Genomic DNA, 6280 nt, shown 5'->3' with positions numbered 1-6280 from the left:
GTTGGACCTCTAATGGGTTATCTGCACTTTTGTCCCTTTTTTGTGTTCATCTTTGAATTGTATCCTCATGAATAACTTTTTTTTGCGGAAAAACGACAACATCATATCTAGTATATTCCCATAAAGTGGGTCTGGAGAGGGTAAGTATATGCCGTCCATATCACTACCTCAGAGGAATAGAGAGGCTGTTTTCGATAGGCCCCCATCTCAAAACAAAAACAGTTTAGAAAACAATAGTAAAGGAAACAAGAAGCAATAGGTATTAACACACCAAATAATAACATAAACAAGCCTGTCACTAAGTAATACGACAAACGATAACACACTCTGAATCAAGACTAGCACTATGACCACGAGCACGGATAACAAAATAAAGTCCTCCTACCTACTAATAAGGATGAACCTATTTCTACTATCCTTCTACCCTATTTCACTTCCTCTACACCTTTCTATCTATCTGGGTTCTACAAGACCATACCAACACACTAGGGCACAACATCCAGTACAATTCTGTTTCCCTAGAGTGGAATTTTGAAAGAAGCCAGCATAACTAAGTATTCTGTCTTGATGAATTTCTCTATATTTTTTCTATAAAAGTGACCCATGTGTTACAAGGAACACCCAAGATATTAGACGTATCTAGCTCTTGTAAGTACTCCACATTAACAACTGTTGGCTTGCCCCTCTGTTCTCATGATCTTCAACAATTTTGGCCAGGTTGCTGCTGCATAAAAGCACCTACTCAAATTAATTGAGAAATAACATAGGCCAATAGTTCCTTCATTATGGGAAAATGATAAATTCAAATAAACACACTCAAACTCATTATATGACACCTCTACACATGCATCCTTCATCCATTTATAATGTTTCCTTACCATGGATGGCCTACAGACCATGTCATTTTGCGTAGCAACAAGTTCAACCGGAATATCAACAAGGGAATAGTACTCCCTCAAATCTAAAGGCCAAGAGGAACCATAACTTCCACATTCGCAATGACACTCCAATAGTACTCAAACATCATAAATTTTTTTGAGTGTCTTGATTTGTTCCAAATGAAGAGTCATGTGAAAGAAAACAGTTGACATGTTGTCATTCACAGTTGACAGTGTCTTGACATGTTGTCATTCAAATCTAAAGGCCAAGCGATAATAAGATTAATCTTGCAAGCTTATGAGGCTTTTCCTCAATTCAACGTGAAAGGATGTACATTAGGATAACAGCTCCTCCCAAACTATGACAAATTATACAAAGTATGTAAGGCTGATCATCGACACTCTCTTCCTTCAGATTTCTTTGACTATTTTCAATTTAGTAACTTTTGTTTTATAGATCTTTTATATCAATGCAGGTATATATATCTCGTGTCCCATGCTTATTTATGGAGTACTTCCAGTACCTACTACATGAACATGCCACACTAAGAAACTAAAGTAACTTGAAGATAATTCAGCAATCGTCAAAATACATAAATTATAAGAAAATTCTTTCTTTTCGGAAAGAGGTTAAATGACATTTCAGACACGATGGAAGTTGCATGAAGCGATGCACTTACTGGCGTGAGGATATATTTTTGTCAACGTGTTCTATCAAGACCAATCTCCAAAATTTCCTCAAAAAACATCATATCCTGTAATCAAGAATGAAAAGTATGAATACTATATAATTATTATAGGGTAGTCCATAGTATATGCACATCCTATAAATTATAGGCCAAAAAGTATAAAGGACAAATCTTGATCATAAATTTTTGAATGCTGAGGAACCAACAACTTTGTTTAATAATTAGTTGTAAATCAGAATATCAAATATCCATGGAATTCAAAATGATGTAATTGATAATTTAAACCGATGATCGTAATAAATCTTTTATTCGTAAGATAAAACTCACTGCAGTAAATATTAATAGTTGAACAGATTCATAAGGCGGTAACTATTGCAGTAAATATTAACAATGCAATTGAAAGTTAGGACTGATCTTAATGGTCTTTAAGGACGATAGAAAAAATAAGAATTAAAAATTGGTTACGCCATTATACATTGTCAATCTAAGGATGGTATGTGTTGAATCATACATTTCTGTCTTTTGGATGAAATATACCAAAGACATGTAGTTTTCATGGAATAATTTAATTATATCTAAAGTGAATACTTTATAGGTAGAATTTAGGAAGCACAACATTATGTGAGTTGTAATGCAGGCGCTATGTGAGTGTATGCCAATATTACTTAGAGGAAGTCATGAAAATAACACTGAAAGTTATAATATTGAAGTCAAAAAAGGGAATAATTAGTTCAACAACTTTAGTTAAGCTAATCAAGGATAAAAGGTAACAATAAATATAACTAATTAGAAGTGTAAATAATCTTATAAGGTTTTATAGAGTTGCAGTTATCGAGATTTTTTTATTGAATCACATTACGAGAAAATGTATGCGTGAATGAAGAATAAAACTAGCTACTTCACGTGTTTCCTTTTCATTCATAGTATACAATTTGTTAAAAAAATGCATCTTTACCCAACTCTCAACCCCAAAAGCTTGCTTACAAGGGGAGGATTGTCCAAAACTATATAAAGAGACCAAATAGCTCAATCTAATGAGAGTGAGCGAGTGAGAGTGAATTCCGCTAATATAAGATTGGGCCAACATCAGTCTCCCCAAGATCGTAAGCTTTGAATCTGTAATATCTAGTTCAGTTAGCTTCTTTGTCATTCAATTTTAATTGATGAGTTTTTTAAAAATACTTTGTCTTACATTAAATAGACTAAATTTTGTTTTAGTCTTGAATCACTTAAATAAATTTTGTTTTAAGTGGGTATGGTTATAAAAGATCGGTTATGTATTGAGGAACGTAAATCTAAAATTTTGGATGATTTGGTATAGGTTTGAGGTGTTTTCGATGAATTGTTGCTTGGATCTGAGGAAGAAGACGACGTCCATTTTTTTATATACATTTGTATATTATCGTATATACAAAGCAGTCTTTTTATTTGAGTGATTTTCTTCTTCCTCACTGTTTTATACACACCAAGACAATGTTGATACGTTGTTTAAACATTATATATACATATGTATCTATTTGTATAATTATGTATATTTATTGAAAGATTGTGTAAACAATATTATGCAAAATTACAAGAGGAGTATAATACACTCGTATACAATACTATATAATATTATATAAAAAATTGACTTCATCTTCTTCATTGAACTCAAACATCAGATTCATTCAAAAACACCACAAAAACTGCACCAACTTGCCCAAATTTCAAAATTAATTTCCTCAATATGTATCCTTCTTTTGTAACAATACACACTCAAAATGAAGCTTATTTACAGAATAGATGAAACTTTACCCTTTAATCCCTTCTGAAATTTAACTAAGATCTACTCTACATCACTTCAAATTACAAACACACCCATTCAATCGATACAACACTCAATAATGTATCCAAGCAGACCCATTCCAATTAGCAAGCAATCCTTTCGGATCATTGTGACTAGAACTATGTCGCACTGTCCTGTAACGTTCTGAGACTACTTTGACGTCGTGGCATCTAATTTAGCACCGGATCATATTCACTTTGCTAAAAGTCATGAGCGGAAGCTAATGTTTAACCAAAGAAACATGGATACGAAATATCAAGTCCGTCAATATAAATTGAAAACAATCCCAACATGAACTATAACTGAAATATTGCGAAGTCTAAATAAGCCTCTAAAATACTAAGGAGTCACTGGGACAGACCCCCAACTGACCTAAACATCAAAGTTTGAACTAAAAGAAAATCTGAACTACTTAAAACAAGAAACATCTTCATCACCCTCAGAACATGAGGACTCCTTACATATATGGAGTAGTTTTGACTTTAGATAGTTAATATCTACATTGCTAATTTAGTTTTTTGACAAGGCTACGTTGCTAATTTAGTAATTGAGGTTGATAAAAATTAGAGTTGATTGGAAAATGTTCTCTAAGACTAATGTAGTTGAGTGAAATTTATTTTGACCGTACAAGAAAGGAACCCCATTTTGTGTATGTGCTCTCCCAATAAAAAGATTAGGAGGCCTAGGAATTAAGGAACTCTACACCCACAACAAATGTCTTTTGATGAAATGGTTATGGAGATTCAACCAAGGGGAGAATTAGCTTGTCGGGGCTAAGCATGGCTCCCAGAATCATTTGGTTTACTTTGCCCATCAGGAGTCCATATGGAGTTGAGCCATGGAAGAGCATCAAGAAGCTAGGGAGTGAATTTTTCTCTAGGTACTACTTCAAATTGGCCAATGACATTAGCATAAAATTCTGGAAAGATAAATGGTTGGAAGACTCCATACTAATGTTAGATTTTCCTAACCTCTATCAGATATCCCAAAAGCAAGACTCCACTATCTCTCAGAATTGGCAAGACAATAGCTGACTCATTCTATTCAGGAGGGGACTGTAGGAGTGGGAGTTTCCAGAGCTTCTCACTCTACTTGCCAAATTACAGGTCTTCTCTGGAATAGAAAATTTAGCAGACAGCATAAGGTGAGGAAACTCCAGAAATGGTCTCTGTTGTGAAAGGCATCTTAGACTCATCAAATGAAATCATTGACTGATGGCCTTGGAAAGTTATATGGAACACTAAACTGCCTAAAAAGATTTCAGTTGGTTAGCCCTGAATGAAGCATGCATTACAGGCTAACACAAGACGATCTCAGTAGTAAAAAATTTCAACTGGCTAACAGGTGTTATATGTGTCTACTACATTTTGAATCTAACGGACATCTTTTTCTTCACTACCCCATTTCATCAGACATTTGGTGTATACATAGACACCAATAAATTATATACACAGATTTTATAAGTATATGTATAAACAATTATTTTTTATAAATAATTTAAAATATTTTGTATACTTTTTCGTGAAAATTTTATTTATGCTTAATAGGATAATAAACTTTACACCTTAAGCTCATTTATTAAAAGAGAACCATGAATCTAAATTCATTTATTTAAAGAAACAACTATGAGATTTATCTATATGTATTTTGCTGCATTTCTTATCAACTTTATTCAATTGATAAAAGCTAATAGGTCGTTAGATATTCTACAATCCAAGAAAATTATAATCACCAGAACAAAAGGTTAATAACAGATTATAAGTTGAAAAATGATGGGTAGGGATAAAAAGTAAAAGAGAGAAATATCATTATGTTTCTTAAAAATCAAAAAATACCAAACCGATGGATGTGAGTTATTTTTGGTTTCGTTTGGTTTTAACATTAAAAAACTAAGTAAATTGATTTGCTTTGAGTTTTATCCCAAAACCAATCCATGAACACCCCTAGTGATAATCATGGGTTCAAGAACTCTCCTCCTCTTCTTGCTCAGGGGCAACATTTAAGTCAATTTTGAGCAGCTTAGACAGAATAGCACTTCTTATTTCTTTTTTAAGTTGCTCCATCTGCATCTCGATTGCCAGCACCTGCTCATCTATTTGTTTGACGATATTTCTGACCCTGGGTGCATGATCTTATTCATCAATGTTCGTTGTTTTTCTCTCTCTTCCAAAGCTTGTGCTACTTTTTGGAGGTCCTCAAATACGTCAAAGATATTTGATTTACCCTTAGCATGATTGCGTTGACGATCCTCTAGTTTCACTTTAAAAAACATATCAGCTACTTCATCTATGCTTGTGGAAGCATAAGAACACGGTTTTCCACCTGGTGTAAAGAGCATGACACCAACTTCTGCTCCCATCCTAGTTGAAAGATTCTTTGCATACTCTAACAAAGTTTTTTTCGTTTCCAACAAGCAACAATGCGTGCTTTCTCGCATTCAATCAGCAGTATTCTGCCTTCCTTTTCCGGCCCTTTTTGCCATTGCAAAAGTAAATAACTAATAAAAAGAATAAGAACGAAAGAAGATGATCTTTTTGGGCACAAGAACGAAAGAAAATCCTTGTTGAAAATCCCACATACTTGGACTTAACAATTTCTTAGTGAAAAGCTTGAATTTGGGGCTTGGAAGTTGAATTTTGAGAAAGAATCCTTGCTTTGGTTTCTTGAGAGTTGAGATGGGAAGGAAAAATGAAATTCTTGCTATGTATTAAAGAAATATGATTAAACATAGATTATATGGTCATTTAGGGTCAAAATAACAGATTTGCCCTTCAAAAAACTAAAAGAAAAATGGAGGCAGTACGTCCTCAGAGGCACTGGGGAGGCACGACCTATCGCGATGCCCCACTATTTTTGGCACTTGGGTCGTGTCTTGATTACGTAGCACT

At 33.8% G+C, this 6280-nt stretch overlaps 1 long non-coding RNA gene across 1 annotated transcript in view; it reads right to left on the bottom strand.

The window, feature by feature from the left end:
• Positions 1-258: 258 nt before the first annotated feature.
• LOC107862148 overlaps positions 259-6280 on the bottom strand; it is a 30347-nt gene continuing 24325 nt past the window's right edge. Inside the window, exons 3-4 of the long non-coding RNA XR_001671937.2 lie at positions 1559-1633; positions 259-738 (exon numbers count right to left, since the gene is read on the bottom strand). This is a non-coding gene — a long non-coding RNA (uncharacterized LOC107862148). The remainder of the gene's footprint in view (positions 739-1558; positions 1634-6280) is intronic.

The sequence above is a fragment of the Capsicum annuum genome, chromosome 3 (genome assembly GCF_002878395.1).
Source record: "Capsicum annuum cultivar UCD-10X-F1 chromosome 3, UCD10Xv1.1, whole genome shotgun sequence".
NCBI lineage: Eukaryota > Viridiplantae > Streptophyta > Magnoliopsida > Solanales > Solanaceae > Capsicum > Capsicum annuum.
The sequence above is the reverse complement of the archived record's forward strand: the minus strand, read 5'-3'. Positions and strand labels throughout refer to the sequence as shown.